This window comes from Anguilla anguilla, chromosome 4, assembly GCF_013347855.1.
Source record: "Anguilla anguilla isolate fAngAng1 chromosome 4, fAngAng1.pri, whole genome shotgun sequence".
Taxonomy (NCBI): Eukaryota; Metazoa; Chordata; class Actinopteri; order Anguilliformes; family Anguillidae; genus Anguilla; species Anguilla anguilla.
The window spans coordinates 7,373,178-7,390,452 of record NC_049204.1 but is presented as its reverse complement, the minus strand read 5'-3'; the positions used below and the strand labels follow the sequence as shown (position 1 = coordinate 7,390,452).

The 17,275-nt window shown below is 49.3% G+C and overlaps 1 pseudogene; it reads left to right on the top strand.

Annotated features, from left to right (window-relative positions):
- Nucleotides 1–264: 264 nt before the first annotated feature.
- The window catches only part of LOC118225668, a 58,878-nt pseudogene continuing 41,867 nt past the window's right edge, over nt 265–17,275 (top strand).

Genomic DNA, 17,275 nt, shown 5'->3' with positions numbered 1-17,275 from the left:
GTGTGCGTGTGTGCGTGCGTGTGTGTGATTGTGACTGTGTGTGTGTCTGTGTGTGCGTGTGTGCGTGCGTGTGTGTGTGTGCGTGTGTGTGTGTGTGCGTGCGTGTGTGTGCGTGCGTGTGTGTGTGTGCGTGCGTGTGTGTGTGGCCACACTGCATTAATATGCCCGTTCTGTGGCCCCTCTGCCTAATCACACTTAACACAGCAGCTCGTCTCTCTCTCTCTCTCTTTCTCTCTCTCTCTCTCTCTGCCTCCGCCGCTCATCTCCGAAGCTCCACCTTAACTGCAGCTTTAGCTGGCTGCCGTGTTTGTGTTGAAGCCAACAGGCACAATATATTACAGTCTAGGGCTCGCTGCTGAAAAGCCTGCTGGATCTTCTACTGACCTGCTGTTCTTTCCTGTTTTCCTGCGTTTTTTCGGATTCAGATTAAAAAACGCAGCTCCTTCTCTCTCTCTCTCTCTCTCTCTCTCTCTCTCCCCCCTGACTCCCTCTCTCCGTCTCTCCTCTTTCCCCGTATTCTTTTCTGACGGAAAACCCAAACCTTACTACTGCTGCACGTTTAAAAAAAAAAAAAGAATATAATTAAGAAAAAAAAAACAAAAATTCTTCCTCAGTCTCATGAGAAGGAGGTGTGAAGGCTGAAGGAGGTGGAGGGGGGGGGGCAGCTTTGGATGGAGGAGCGTGTTTATGTTTGCGTCTTCTCGGGGGGGGGCTCGGTGAACGGACGGAGGAGTGGGGCTGCCGAGACCTAATTCCGGAGCGGACTTTGGTTGCCATGTCAGCGCGCGGGCACACACGCTCCTGACTGGCAGGCGGGCAGACGGGGCGAGCGGACCGGCTGGCTCCGGCGGCGGAGGGAGGCGAGCGAGACTTTCGGCTTCCCGAGGAAGAGGAAGAGGAAGGGCGCGCGGGATCCGAGGAGTAAAAAGTGCGAGGAAGAGGCTAACCCCCGCTCCGTCGCATCGCCCGTCCCCCGCATGCGCCGGTGAACTGTCCGCGCTCTCTCCACCGTTCCGCGGCAGGACCCCCCCCCCCCGTCGCCCCCCCCCACCCCTCCCTAGTTTCGGAGCTACCGGAGGGCGAAGCAGAGGCGAGGGCAGGACAGGGGTGGGGGTGGATTTTTGGATTCCCTCCCTGGTGGAGGGCAGGGGTGTGGGGGGCTGGGGGGGTGCTCTGGCCGTCAAGCCGACCGCGGGCATCTCCTCTCCTGGGACCATGTACCCACAGGGACGCCATCCGGTGAGTGCCCAGACCGTAATGCCCGTCTGAGACCAAAACTAAAGCTGTACGAGAAGTTCACTGCGTGTGTGGGTGTGTGTGCTGGGAGTATGAGAGTGTGAGTGTTTTTGTGTATGTGTGTGAGTGTGTGTTGAGAGTATGACTGTGTTTGTGTGCGTGTGTGTATGTGTGTGAGTGTGTGTTGAGAGTATGAGTGTGTGTGTGTGCGCAAGCGTGTGTGTTGGGGTTTTTGTGTTTGTGTGAGTGTGCTGGGAGTATGAGAGTATGAGTGTGTCTGTGTGTATGCGCAAGCGTGTGTGTGTGAGTTGGGGTTTGTGTGTGTGTTAGGGTTATGTGTGGTCATGTGTGTTTGTTGGGAGTGTAAGTGTGTTGGGAGTATGAGTGTGTTTGTGTGTGTATGCGGGAGCATGTGTGTTGGGGTTTGTGTGTGTGTGTGTGTGTTGGGGTTATGTGTGTGTGTGTTGTTGACAGACACATGCAACAATTAAGTCGCCAGGGTTCCCCCCCCTGCTCCAGCACACCCCCTGTCTTGGCTATGAGCTGTGTCCAGGTGTTCCTGAAAGCCAGTGAAAGGAGTCTGTGGGTGGAACAGCTCTGTGCACTTCGCTTGTGTTTGTTTAAGCAGGGAGAGAAGAGGGGACAAGGAGTAGAGAATTCTACCACTACTCCAGCGCTGCGCATTTCACAGGGATAAAGAGGGGATGGTGTGTGTGTGTGTGTGTGTGTGTGTGTGTGCGTGCGTGTGTGTGTGTAGTTGTGTCTGAGAGTGTGTGTGCACGTGCATATGTGTGTGTAGTGTGTGTCTGAGTGTGCGTGCGTGCATACGTGTGTGTGTAGTTGTGTCTGAGAGTGTGTGTGTGTGCATGCATACGTGCGTATGTAGTGTGTGTCAGAGAGTGTGTGTTTGTGTGTGTCTGAGACCATGCATGCTTGTGTGTGTGTGTGTGTGCGTGTGTATGGGGAGGTGACAGGGAGTGGGCTTGGTGTTGGGGGCAGGGGGGGTGCTATTTTAAAATGAGTACATTTCTTGTTGGGTAGTCCTTTTGAATCCGGCTCAAATGGGTCATTGGCGTTTCTATGCTATTTCATTGCAGCTCTGCTATCTCTGGGAATTGAATAAGACATTTTATGAAGAGGAGCTGTGAGGCAGGCTCAGTACTGGAAAACAAACAGTGGGGGGGGGGGGGGGTGTTGGGGGGGATAGGCTGCCTCAGCAGGCATTAAGGAGGAGGACGTTTAAATTTAATTGGGTCTAATATTTTACATTTAAAATGCATATTTAGCTTTTTTCAATTCTTTTTTCCCAGAGAAAAGTGGACCTTCTAGTCAGGAATAGTTATTTTTAAAAGAACCTGACACTCGGGGAATTTTGTGCTTTCTGTGAAGTAGCGGGGTAGAGGTAAGGAAAGTTTCCGGGAGACAAAAAAACAAAACAAAACAAAACAAAAAAAAGACACTGGGGGAGTGAGTCGCAGCTGATCAATAACATGTGCAGCCAGAAGAGATGCATTTCGGGGATCACATTGAAACGTGATCCTGACCGCAGTAAGAGGAGCCGAGGGCTACGATTGTGCCCGTGCGGCGATGTGCGGGCGTGCGTTTGTGTGAACGTGTGATTGTTTGTTTGTGTGCGCGCGTGGGTGTGTGTTTTAACTTTACTGTGTATAGGGGGAGGGGGGGTCATGTTCAGCTACAACCGATTTCTCGCATGTTTACTCTCTTCAGACAAAACAAATCCAATACGGTGTCATATTCTTTTTTATGTATTTATTTATTTTATTTTATTTTTTTTTGCCGTTGGTCACGATTCTCCATGATATCAAAAGGGTTGATATCCATGTTGTATTAATCCCCAGCTGAGCCGACACCTGACTGTTGCGTGGGTGGGTACACAACGGTGCGTCAGATCTGATCCTTTATCTGGGTTTTGACAGTGGGCTCGCGTGAGCGGAACTTTACAGTATTTCGTTTCCTCGGATCAGATTGCAATGCAAAGCCGAGGCTAAAAGTTATCTCCGCGCAACAGAGAGTTTTTGTAAAGCGTTTCCTGAAACCTCGTTGTTCCACCATCCTTGTCCCCCCGTTAAAGGGTTAAGGGTGTACTGTGCGCGGCAAACAGCTGCAGGACCAGTAATTGGTTCCACTGGATTTTTTTGTTGGTTAGTGTTATCTGAAGCAGAGTCTGCACCGCGAGCCGCTTGTGCCAAAAACAATAACAATAAAAAGAGATCGCGAATGCATTAGCCGCCGCGCCTGCAGTTTCCAGGGTTGCGAAACTTCCAAACGGCTGCTAAATGCCCTCGGAGACTAACCTGGAGGCCGTTTGCCAGGATCAGTCATGTTCTTCAAATAGCAAAGAGGTCCCGCGAAACGCCAACCCTGCCATTACAAATGTCAGTCTCGCTGTTTTGACTGGGGCTGATTATTTGCCTGAGGCCAGTGGAAACTAAATTGATTTTTTTAAATTCACAGTCGATGAGAACGAGGGGAAAAAACGACGGTTTTAAGCTTGCTGTGCGGCGGTTTGTATCTGTGATTTTTGGTGAACATTAAAAGTTGTAAATAAGAAACCGTGGCATCTAAAGTCAAGATGAACACGAAAGTTTATATATAACCGTCGCGTTGGTTTGGAGGTGGCGCTGCGTACGCAGCCGTTTTTTTTTCACGTCACTGTCGGATCCGAGACTGAAGGAGGGAAGCTACAGAGCAAAAGCAGAAGAGGAGATGAATGATGGATTGAGAGGGAGGAAGAGAAACTGCAGGGTAGCGCTGATCTTTGATGAATGACGGGTGGAAGAACTTAAGGGCGAAAAGGCAGACGCTCGTGACAGCGAGAGAAATACGATGATTTAAATGTAAAATGATGGGTGGGGGAAATCATGATCGCAATGAGCCTCGGCGCTTAATGACGATTTGGAAATGCAGTGCATTCGAAAAGAACGCAGGTTTCGAACGGGTGTTGGTGTCGGTGGAGTGGCTTTACATCGCATTTGCATCATACTCCGAGAGAGCAAGCGGGGCTTGGGCAATGGGGGACCCCCGCTGTGTGTTGTGATAGAGCAGTTCTGTAAAGTGTTTATCTGGAAACTAAGCCGGCCTTGATCTGATAAGACAGGACGAGCCTGGAGGAGTCCGACTGCGGGGGGGGGGGGGGGGGGAGGCAGAATTCCTGTCTGTCTGTCAGTCTGTCAGAGGCCCACAGCGGGAGACTCTACACTACGGTGATCCTGAAGGCCAAAAAGCTAAACACTAGAGGACTCAACGAAACAACAAGTTTTCCAAACGCTGAATTGTTCATTTGTGGTGATCTCGTTGCTCGGTGGATGAGAGAATTGAACAAGGGAGCCGAAAGTGTGTGTGTGTGTGTTTGTGTGTGAACAATTATGTTTAAACAAAACCTATCTAAATAAAAAAGTATATTAAAACTTATGTTTAATTAATAATTAAAACTGCCGCCACATCAAAGTGAGTCAAAGGTATTCTTGCCAATGAAGGTGTGCGTGTGTGTGTGTGTGAGAATGCATGCTTGAGGGAGAGTCAGGTTAGTTTGCGTGAGTGCCTGTCTGCGTGTGAGTGTGTATGAAAGTGCATGTGCAGTGTAATGTGTGTTTGTTTGCGTGTGTGTATGTTTGTGTGTTTTTGTGAATAAGTCCTTGTTTGTGTGCTTGTTTCTTGCTCTGGGTCTCCTGTCTTGTCCCCCCGTTAAGGGGTTGTACTTGACCCGCTGTTTTGTAATGCGTTGTGCTTTTTATAACCATTTTTAATTTGAGATATCGGACACCAGCCACGGCTTTCCGTACGGCCTAGACTGAATTATTTTTACATCACCTCTGCCATGGCAAATTTAGCATGAAATCCCCCCCCCCCGCCGAATTTGAGACGGTTTGTACAATAGGAGGTGCCTGGGTGGGTGCATCACAGGGCTGCTATTCCGGGACTGAATGGCTCCCGCTCTGTTTCCACAGCCCTGTACCAGCAGGGTCTCTGGCAGTGAGGAGAACAGTGTGTGTGTGTGTGTGTGTGTGTGCGTGTGTGTATGTGTGTGTGTGTGCGCGCGTGTGTGTGTGCGTGTGTGTGTGCGTGTGTGTGCGTGCATGTGGGCATGTATGTGTGAGTGTGTGCACGCGTGTGTGTGTGTATGTGCGTGTGTGTGTGTGTGAGTGCGTGTGTCTGTGTGTGTATGTGTGTGTCTGTGTGTGTGCGTGCATGTGGGCATGTAAGTGTGTGTATGTGTGAGTGTGTGCACGCGTGTGTGTGTGTATGTGCGTGTGCGCGTGTGTGTATGTGTGTGTGAGTGTGTGCATGCGCGTGTGTGTGTGTGCATGCGTGTGTGTGTGTGTGTCTATCTGTGCGGGTGCGTGTGTGTGCGTGCACGTATGTGTGTGCCTGTATGTGTGTGTATGGGCGTGCGTCTGTGTGTGCGTGTGTGTCCTCGTGCATATATGCATGTGCATGTGTGTGTGTGTGTATATGTGCGTACATGTGTGCGCGCGTGTGTGCATGCGTGTGCCTTCATTTGGGCTTGTTTGCGCTGTAGCGTGTTTCCTTTAGCGTGTTCGGTTGCTCAAACGTGGGCGGGTCGCAGGGAACCGTCCGGCTGCGAGCGTTCCCGTTCGCTCCGCCCCGGTTTTATTTTTTTTTCGGCTGCCTGCTTCTGCACGTTTACGCCGCGAAAACATTCAAGGCCGTTCGTGACCCGCCCGCCCACACCGACGCTGCCGCCGCGCTTCTGAAATCATCCCAGTTCCAAAAAATTCTTCTTTTGACTGACCTTGCCAAAAATACAACAACTGATGATTTAAGCGTTTAATTTCGGTTTGGAACGGGTCCAGCCATTTTTTTTTTCTTTAATCACCAGTTCCGCCATTTTTTAACCTTGCGCGTGATAAAAATACGTCTTGTTTACCAGAGTGCTTTAGCTCCGCCCACAGGGAAATCCCAGCCGTTGTGAATTGGCTTTGTTATTCTTCGTGATTGGCGCACTGGGTTACTCTGGGGTCTGAAAGGCACGCCCCCGACTGAGGGCTTGGGTCGAGTGGAGACTGGAGGTGCCGTTTTGGGGGCGGCAGAGATTTTGGGGCCCTCAGTTCCTCCCGCAGTCAACAAGTTCAGACTGTGCAACCTCAGGAATGGGATTTTTCCTGATTAATCGAGAGAGGCAGTTTTTTTTTTCAGGCCATAAAATATCTCAACCGAAGGCAGAACTTGGGTATGTCATAACCACACACATACTTTTAACAGGTGATAAGAGGATAGAGTGTTCGGCAGTAAAACCAAAATGCTAATGACCTAGAGAGGCATTCGGTGCTGGGTACTCCATGCCCCGGTCCTGGAGAACCTCAGGGTGTGCTGGTTTCTGTCCACCTCGTAATTAGCAACCAATTCAGACCCAGGAAGCCAGGTTGGTTGCGTCAAGACGTATAATCGACTGCTGTAATTGATCAATTAAGCGCTGAATTACAGTGAAGACCAGCAGACTCGGTGTGCAGCAGGCTTCGCCCTGATTTCAGGTCTGGTCACATGACCCACTGTGCGGATACGTGCTGCCTTCATAGCCCCGCCCTCTTTCTAGCTCCGCCCACCCTAGACCCCCCCCACCCCCACCCCCCCCTCACGCGCCAGCATGCTGTGCCAACAGCGGCTTCCCTCGCTCCTCGGACCGGCAGCAGTTTCTATGATTCTATGTGCCTTCAGCCTCTCCGATGGAATCCATCACCACATGGCACAGCCTGTGATGTCATCAACTACAACTGCTTGCGCTGTTGGCTAGTCTCCGCATCGGCACAAATGCACTACTGGGGCTGCTGGGTATCATGGGCGTGTCTGCTCAGTGACAGAATGATGCATTAGCGGCTGCTAATTCCCGGCTTGTCCAGTTCTCCTGCCCTAAAAACACCCTCTCTCTTGCTTGGCATAGATTTTCCTGTCAGATAACGTACTTGCATACTGAATCAGGACGTAGCTGGATCTGGGTCAAATATTTACTTGAAATATACTCCTCAGCTCTTCAGATGTCAGTTAATTTTTGAAATCGCGCTCCAGTCGGAATCCGCTGAGAATTTCCAACGGAAACGTACGTCACTGCTAACCAAAACCAAAACGAACAATCGTACGTAAAGAATTTTGTACCGGGAGTAAATCATAAATTTGAATCAATAATTTGACCCAGGGTGTTGATTTAAAGTCATATCCAAAAACACGGGACCATCAGTGTAAATTTGTGCGCGTGAGGGGGGGGGGCTGAACAGGTAGATCTCGGCAGTTATGGAGAGCTGCCGCAGCAGAGAACAGGAAGGCTCCTAGCGGGAAGCGTGTTGTGGCCAATGTGCCTTCCTGCGGCGACGCACAGATCCTCTCCCCTTTCCTGGGATCCCGCTGACACTTCTCCCCCCCCCCCCCCCCCCCCCCCCCTCCCACACACTCTGCACCCCCCCCTCTCCCTCCTCCTCCTCCTCCCTCCGCTCTGCCATCTATCCATACGCTTTTCTAAATATTTCACCAACGGATGATTATTTCATGTGCTTCTGATGTCTCTGTGCCCGGCTCATCTGAAACCGTGCAGGAAGGGGGTTAGGGAGGGGGGGGGGGAGGGGAAGAATAATAACGCTACGCAGACGACCGGGAGCGTCTTCCGTTTTTCCCCTTCCCTGCTTCTCCTGTGTCTGGATACTTCCGAGTTTTGCCCAGCAGGAAGAAATGGTGTCCGATTTTTTTTTTAAGACCCTAAATTTTGAGAATGACTAGTGTTTGTGGTTTTATTGCTGAACGTTCTCTCCTGTTATCAGCAGCTGAAGAGGACCCTTTATGGGTCAGTGCTTATCATGACATTCCCGAATCCTCCATCTCTGATCAGTGTTTATGATATTCCGAAGTCCTCCATCTCTGATCAGTGTTTATGACATTCCCGAATCCTCCATCTCTGATCAGTGTTTATGACATTCCTGAATCCTCCATCTCTGATCAGTGTTTATGACATTCCCGAATCCTCCATCTCTGATCAGTGTTTATGACATTCCGAAGTCCTCCATCTCCGGTCAGTGCTTGTAAATTGGGAAAGGGCACATCCCTGGGTGGTCGGAATGCTGAACCGTTGAACGGCGACAGGATTGATGGTCGTGTGATTTCGGAGCGCCCCCAGCCTCATCCACCCGCCCCATCCACCCTGTCCACCCCCCCACCCCACCCCCAATTGTTGTCAGATCTTTCATACAATCTTCCTCCGGCAGGCCTCTGTGGATAATCCTTTTTAAATCTCCACTTGGTCGCTCCAGCTTCTCTAAATTGTGATTGACTGAAATCCCACTTCTCCCTCTCCGCCCCCCTCCTCCCCTCCCCCCCCGCACCGCCATAGATTAACCGGATCTGTTTAGAGTTTTTCGGATGCCCCGTGCTGTCTGACACCCCGGTGTCCTGCCCCGTCTTTGCCCACGGTGCCCCCCCTGCCCTCGGGGGACCAGACGCGGCATCTGCTCTGCATTCTGACGGATTCATCAGATGTCTTTTAATTACACAATGCGCTTAATGTGCGGAAAAGAGAGAGAGAGAGGGAGGGGGGGAAAAAAAAACGCTGACATTTAGTCTTAATTACGTGAATAATGTCTCCAATTAACTAATTGAATCTTGAGGCGGAGTGGTCGACGGGACACCTCCGCGGCCCGCTCGTTTAAACGGGTCTGAGCGCTCGTTCCTAATCCAGCGGAAAGGGTCTATAATGGGCTGCAAATCACCGGGCTGGACTGACACTCAGTATTTCTTTTTTTTTCATTAAGGGAGAGCCTGGTTCTTCTTTTAATTTTTTTTGGTTAATTTAGACGGGTAGAATGCAGGGAGGGTAACAGCTAGAGACAGGATCGAAGTTGAGAAGGTGCCATGAAGAGCAGTCATAGTGGGGGGGGGGGGGGGGGGGATTAGTAGAACTCACTATTCAGGGCCCAAAGGGGGGCCCTCAAGTTTGGAGGGCCCTACAATTTTAAGGGGGCCACAGAGACATTTGCACTGCATTTGCACAGGGCTCTGAATTATACACCCTTGGGTACCATGGCAGGGGATTGAGCCCCCCAACCACGCAGGACGTGGGGGGGGGGGGGGGGTTCTCTTCGATGGCTTGAGATGGGTGGCTGCCTGACGGACTGCTCCCCCCCCCCCCGTGTCTCGCCAAGGCCAAATACGCAGGACACAAAATCAGGGAACTGTCCAGCGCAGTTGTGCTTTCAGTTGAAGAGGTGATGGAGTCCATCCGTCCATTTCAAGTAGGGATGGGGGGGGGGGGGGGGGGGGGGGGGGGAGGTGGGGGATTTACGAGAGGGTGTCTCTGGCAGGTCAGTGCGGTGTGAATCAAGGTCACTGGAGATACAGCCGCCCCCCCCCCCTCCCGGCCCCCCCCCGGCCCCACCTCTCTCTGTCCTGAACCCCAGCTCAGGCAGCAGTGAGCCTGTGGCTTAATTACAGGAAAGCCTGCGGAGTGTCTGACCTCCACCGTTAGCCTAATTGAAATTTAATTGAATTTTCCTTGTCTAGACTAATTAGGCTCCTACTGGAAACGCCGATCCTTTGCCCGCGCTGTGCTTAGCCGCTGGACGCTTCCCCCCCCCCCCCACAAACACATTTAGAGGGGAAATGAAGGAAGATGTCCTTCTCTAAGGTGAAGGCGGTAAAAGGGGGGGGGGGTAGACAGACGTCAGAGGGGCCTCTGTTTTGGGAGAGGCGTTGCAGAAAGGTACACTGTAGCTGTGGTACGCCACAGAGAGTGATGTCCAGAGGGGGTGGGGGACAGAGACGAACGGGCCGAGGCCGAGGCCGGTTTGCTCCGCGCCGACGGCGGTGGTAAAATCGGTCGGCTGGTATTCAGGAGTCGGATGTGGCTCGCCGCGATTGGCGTGCGGTTTAAAAGCCTCTGCTGAGGCTTTCATACTCCCTGCGTTGCGCAAGAACCTCGTATTTTACCAGCACGGCATTATGGTTAAGTCACATGATGTTAAAAAAAAAATATATATATTTTATTGGTTGATATTGGTCTGAGTTAGAACGAAACGAAACAAAACACACACAGGGGAAATCACAGCAACACAGTTAACACCCCAGCAGATTGGTCAGTAAGGTACAGCAGTAATGCACACATTCGATTGGTCACAAGCAACCAGTCACCCGCAGTACGATTTGTAGGCTTTAGACTGAAATGGTCACGTTGACAGGTCAAGGATAAGTGCACTGGTCAGAATTCAGACCCAGCAGTGCGAAGGCTTCCCTCCAAGGTTGCTACAGTGCTGTAAATTATTCTAATTCACCTTTGATACAAAGTCTAAGTTTCTCCAAAGGTATGAGGTTATTCCCATAAATCAAATCAGTGGTCGGGGGTAGGGTCCCCCCCACCTTAACAGTGTCTTTCCTTGTAAGCATTAGGAGGAGGTGGAAGAGTTTCTTTTCTTTGCATTTTCAAAGCAGCTATGACCCCTGTAAACATAAGCATCGACAGGTTGCGCATGAGGTTTTTAAACAACTTGTTGTTGCCTTAGTTTATTTCATGGGGCAGATGCATACTGATGTTTCTAAATTATGTAAAACAATAATATGATTTATAGTTAACATTAATCCCCAATACTTGTTCTTTTTGATGACACAAGCAGTACTGTTGTCATTCATTCTTGTTTGTTTCCTAAATTATTTAATGTGTGATATTATAATTGATTGTCCTTGCACCAAGTCATTTTCAGGCTAGCTGGCTAACTATAGTAGCCTATTTTAAATCAAGGTCAGCTATTTCGACCAGGTTGAATTTGAAATAGCAAAAAACCTGCCACCTCCAGCATTTCCCGTTTCTACCCTTGGCTCGTCCTTGCTGTTTTCCTTTCAGAGTACTGTCAAAAATAAAATAAAATAAAATAAAAAAACGAATCCGTTTTCACATCCGTCAGTTTGGTTGCGCTTGTGTTTGTGTTGTTCGTTGATACCCCCTCACGCCGTCTTAGAATGAGTTTGAAAAGAAAACCGTCACGTAGCTATGTGCGTAATGGGGTTGTCTTCAGCGGTATTAAAATTCTAGTGAAGTTAAAAACTTGGCAGTCCTATGAATTCTCGGCCGTCGGGTGAGTCTTCAGTGTAGCGGTAGCCTATCCTCTGTTTACCTTCCGAATTAAGCCGCAAAAAAATGCACTGTCTGTAGCCATTAGCCTACGTTTTAAATTGCGGTTAGCAGTTTGAAAGCTAAAGCGCTGGCCAGGAACCGGTCGTAGGCTATAGTCACAAACTTCCGAACAGTACATTGTTTGGTGTTATACCTGCTACCTTCTCTCACCAAAACTGGGAGTGGAACTGTGTCAATACCTTACTGTCTGTTTATTCCAGTAATCTGCTTTTCACTTCTCAGCGGTAGCAAGCTGTGCGCTAACATGATTTCAATAAGAACAAACACAGCCTTAGGCCTGCTTCAATCACTATAAAATCTCCAGGACTCAAGTCACCGCAGTGAAATGTTCAAGGGATTCAGAATCCTTTTTTTTTTTTTTTTTTAAAGCTAAGATTAGCATAAGTGGAAATTGCCCATTTTTGTGTTGTGGTTTTTGTTTTGTTTTTTGAAGAAAGGTTTATGTTAGTATATTAGCCCAGCATCTGGGGATCTGCTTGCCTTGCTAATAAATCAACAGTTCGATGCTTTTTCATGGGGCAGAACTCAAGCTAACTTGACTTAAATTTTCTAGGTTCATACTGTTGGTAAGTTGCTGATGAATAGTAATCTCTCTCTTTCCTGTCGTTCTTGAGATAAAGTCTTCAGTCCAGACTGGGGTGGTGCATAGCAAAACTATAAGTCAATCTTAACAAGCATTTTAGTCTTATATTTAGATTTGAAATCTTATTTCTTTTACTTGTTTTGCTAAATAAGACAAAAAGATTGCCAATGAGGTGAGACGGTTTTACTCATTTCAAGATTTGCCAATTTGCTAAGACAAAAGGCACTTAAGAGAAAACAAAAAAGATTTAAAGTCTCATTACAAGACTAAAACACTTGCTATGACAGACTTTTTTTTTGCAGTGGTGGTAATGTCCTCCTCTTCCTCCCTTTGACCTTTGACCTCTGCCCTCTCCAGGTTCCCCTGCAGCCTGGCCAGTCCTTCAAGTTCACAGTTCTGGAGACTCTGGACCGAATTAAGGAAGAGTTCCAGTTCCTCCAGGCTCAGTACCACAGGTAGGCGCAAGCACAAACCGGTCTCAACCGGTTAGGCAGCGTTAGCTCACGACTGAGCAAGGACGTACATCTCAGTTCAATTTTGGGGTGGACGAAAAACAGGAAATTGTCTTTCGGTTTATTGAATTTTTATAGGCGGGGGGGAGGGGGGGGGGGGTGGCGTGGCACTAGCAGTACCAACCCAATACAGTATGATAATATTAGGGGGGGGGGGCATTTTATGTTTTCCCAAAATGAGTGGGGGGGGGGGGTGTCCGTTGTCCCCCGTTCCCCTGGAATCTGCGTCCATGCCAGTGAGTGCCGATGAACACGTTTTGGCATTCCAAATTAGGGAGGTAAAGGAGGGATAGAAACTAACACTCACTCGCTTGCCGCAGTATATTAATAGAGTAAAGCTTTATAGAATTTTTTTTTTTTTTAGACTACTTTTTTACATTTTTTTGGAGTCACTGATGAACGACTGCGCCCGGGTGAATATGAAATCAGTCGTCCCTCGGAAAAGTCTCGAGAGACGTCTTGCGTCATCCGAATCTGGAAGTCTTCGGCGGAAGCTAAATTATGCGCCGCTCGCGCTGCCGCCGTGGTAATTGCAGAGGGTCCTCGGCTGATAAGATGACTGTCGCCGCGTTCGGCTCCCGGATCCATCCTCCCCTCCTGACTCAGCCGAGCCCGTCGCTTCCCCCGAATCGTTCCTCTTTACCCGTTTGCTTTTGGGGACGTCCGAGGGGGACCCCGGAGTGCTGTGGTGTTTCACGGGGCAGCGCGTTCACTGAGCCCCAAACCTGTGTCACCTCAACATGCGTAGCATCATTAGCGGGATGGCGGCTCACTGACCCTTCCATTCTATATGGAATTGGGGGGGGGGTGAATGAGTCATTCTATAGGTGTTTCATTTAGTCATATCCCTGGTAGAGTTGGTAAAAAAAAAAAAAAAGTTGGAGGGGCGACATAGCTCAGGAGGTAAGACCGATTGTCTGGCAGTCGGAGGGTTGCCGGTTCAAACCCCGCCCTGGGCGTGTCGAAGTGTCCTTGAGCAAGACACCTAACCCCTAACCCCTAACTGCTCTGGCGAATGAGAGGCATCAATTGTAAAGCGCTTTGGATAAAAGCGCTATATAAATGCAGTCCATTTACCATTCTATGGGTGTTTCATTCAGTCATATCCCTGGTAAAGTCTGTAAAAGTTGCGCATGTACAGAAAACGTTTCTACACTTTGTTATGATCATAAGACGTGTCCTAGTATGGCACCCAGACCCTAATGGTCTGGAAAGGGTCGTTTAATCTTGTCGGTAATGAAAGGGTGATTGGGGCTTCTTGTGTTTAAGAAATTAGAACTTGAATTTTTCTTGCCAGGCCAAGACTGCCCTATTGTATTTCTTTCTTTCTTTGACCCATTGCCCAACTTCAAATGCTGCCATTTACTATGGGTTAAAATGAGCATTATACATTATATCACGTAGCATTGCTCTGACTACCAGGCTAACTGGCTGAGTACTTAGCTATGCTAACATTGCACAGGTCTGCCTATTAGGCTAACAGGCCTGATGAGTAGATACACTAACCCAGCACGGGTTCGGCTGCAAGGCTGACTTACCAGTTACTTTGCTGTGGTGACACAGCATGGGTCTGGCTACCAGGCTAACTAGCACGATGCTAACCTATGCTAACATTGCACAGGTCTGCCCATTAGGCTAACAGGCCTGATGAGTAGATACACTAACCCAGCACGGGTTCGGCTGCAAGGCTAACTTACCAGTTACTTTGCTGTAGTGACACAGCATGGGTCTGGCTACCAGGCTAACTAGCACGATGCTAACCTATGCTAACGTAACACAGGTCTGGCTACTAGTTTAACTGGAAAGGTGCTTAGCTTTGCTAACGTACCATGGGTGTGGCTTTCAGACAAAAAGGCCAGGTGTTTAGCTATGCTAGCATAACATAGGTCCGTCTCCCAGGAAAGGGATTTCCAGCCCCTCTTATAAAACCCAGAGGTCAGCCAACCCATACTTGTGATCCCTTTTATCGTCGGTTATCGTCGGTTGTCGAAGGAACTTGTGTTCAGCAGCGATTAGCAGCTTTGTTTACAATCGCTGGGAGAGAAAAAAAAAAATCAATTGAATTAAGAATTCATCACTTGCGGCACTCATCATATTTTTAGCCAGAGAGCTACAGGTCAGAACAGCATTTAAAAATAGATGGAGCGTGTTGGGTGTGTTTTGCAGCCTGTTTTCGCTGGATTTGTGATTGATAATGTGGTGTGGTGTGGACAGGGTTACCAGATGTCCAGTTTTCTACTGGAATGTCCAGTTTTTCTAATTGTTTGTGCATGTCCGGCTTGTGGTCCCGACCCAGGCGATATAATGAGTAACCGACGAAAGAAATTTACCGGCAGTTTGTAATACATTATGAATCGGTGTGTCAGTGACCCCCCTGGTCCGACGACAGTTCCAAGGGGGGCAGCCCACCTGGGTCCTTCCCCGTCCAATTATGCTTCCAGCTGTGCATGTTTGTCCGGTTTGACCAAGTTATAAATCTGGCAGCCCTAGGTGTGGGGCAGTCCACAAAGCCTGTGCGTGTGCGTGTGCGTGTGCGTGTGCGTGTGTGTGCAACCATGGCGATGTGCGTATTGTAAATTGTTTCCCTTTTGTTCTCGCAGTCTGAAGCTGGAATGTGAGAAGCTGGCCAGCGAGAAGACAGAGATGCAGAGACATTACATCATGGTGAGTTTCCACAGTACACAGGCACGCTTTCAATCCCTTCCCAGTGATTTTTATGTTTCCCTTTTTTTTTTTTTTTTTTTCCCCTGTAATGGCCCACTTATCGGGATTAGCATTGCGCATCGCGTGATTAGCATTGACTATCAAATAAGGAATAAGGAGAGGGGAGGGGGAGGGGGAGGGGGAGGGGAGAGAAAAGGCGAAAGCGATTTATCCGCTAGAGGAGTTCACGTCCCGTTCGTGCCGAGACACGGGGGTCGCGGCTAAAAAAAAAAGCCGATCGGTTTATTTTCCCCAGCAGGACTTGCGGGGGCCACCGTAGCGGTTTCTGAAGGCCGAAGAGGCTCATTTTTGCGTGAGCCCCGGGCCTTCGGCAGTGAAAGCGCCGATTCCGAACGCGATAAAAACCATCTGTGCGGCGACTCGAGAGTTTCACGAGGCCGAATCGGAGGGGGAAGGACGGCGCGCGGATCATTATTATTACGACCCGCAGTTAAAGCGCAGAGGCCGTCTCCAAGCGCTCGGCTGCCGGCGGCAACGGTGCTGAACGCTGTCGCCTTCGCTCCCGCTCGGTCCGCTGTGCTGAAATGCTGGACTTGGCTCGTATTTTGAATCACACACACACACACACATATATATATATATATATATTTGCTTCTAAAAGACGTATTAGTAATCCAGTGTCTGTGTTTAACAACCGTGCTGGTTCCTGTGATCGTCTTGAGGTAGACACCGGCGATGGCTGTCCTCCGGCCACTCAGAACGGATGCGAAAAAGGGTAATTTGTGACGTTTGATCAACCTTCAGATGCGTCGTACGTATAATCTGTCACGTCATGTTTGGTCAAGGACGAGCACGCAGCCGATGGAGAAGCCTCCTTCCGGGGGGGGGGGTAACCGCGGAGACAAGCCGCCAGAGCTCCGTCGAGGCTCCTGGATAGCGCCGGGGTCCTAAGTTGTGCTCTGTGAAGCAGCGGCGGCCTACGACCGTCTCTGAGATCCCGTTCGGGTTGGCTTGCTTCAGCTCTGTTACTCAGACAGGCTGCCTTTGTGTAACTATGCAGCCTGCAGCATTAACCCTGATCTGTGATCGAGGGAGAGGGAGGGAGGGAGGGAGGGGGAGAGAGGGAGAGAGGGAGGGTGGGAGGGAGGGTGGATGGAGAGGGAGGGAGAGAGAGAGGGAGGGGGGATGGAGAGAGAGAGAGGGAGAGAGGGAGGGGGTGGAGAGAGAGAGGGAGGGAGAGAGGGAGGGGGGTGGAGAGAGAGAGAGGGGGGATGGAGAGGGAGGGAGAGAGAGAGGGGGATGCAGAGAGAGAGGGAGCGGGGGAATGGAGCACATGAAGTGATCTGGAGTGAGTGAGAGAAAAGGGGGACACAGAAAGGGAGAGAAACAAGGAAAGGAGGATGAAGCACTAGATAGAGAGAGAGAGAGGGGGAGAGGGCGCAAGCACAGACACGTAAATAATGTGAAGTTACAAGGGCTCGCTACTTCACAGAGGACAGATAGCCCAGAAGGCTATATTTAGGCAGTTAGGCCCGTCATGTACACCAAGACTCGTGCCGACAGCCATCCCATTTGTTTATTAATTTATTTATTTTGCGCGTATATTATTCATTTTTTTTATTTTTTTATTCGGAGATTATTTAGAATGCAGAACTGGATGTTCTTTTCTTTTTCTGTGAATTTATCGTGGAGCTGTTGATGACGTGTGGTGGTGTGGGGGGGGGGACAGACAGTAGGATTAATTGGTGCTGGAACGCTGGAGCTCAGGCTTGTTAAAAAAAAAAAAAAAACACCCCAGGAGTTAAAACTGGGAGATGAAGCCCATATGGGCTATGTTGTTCATTTGCGATGAAGGTCTTTCTTCTGCGAGAGGATTATTTAGGTTCCACCGCAGTTACTGTGTAGTCACCTCCCACTGTTTTCGCAGACTGCTTGATATTTTCAGACCTGTGTTTTTTTTTCCCTCCAAGCGTTACTTTAATATCATTACTACTGACTTTTTAAAAACTACTAAGCTTTTCTAAAAAATGAATTCTGTTTGCACTTTTGTGTATGGGTTTCGTTATTTAAAAATTTTCATTAATTATACGAAAGAAAATTGATTGTGTACTTGTATTTCTGCAAACATTGTTCAAA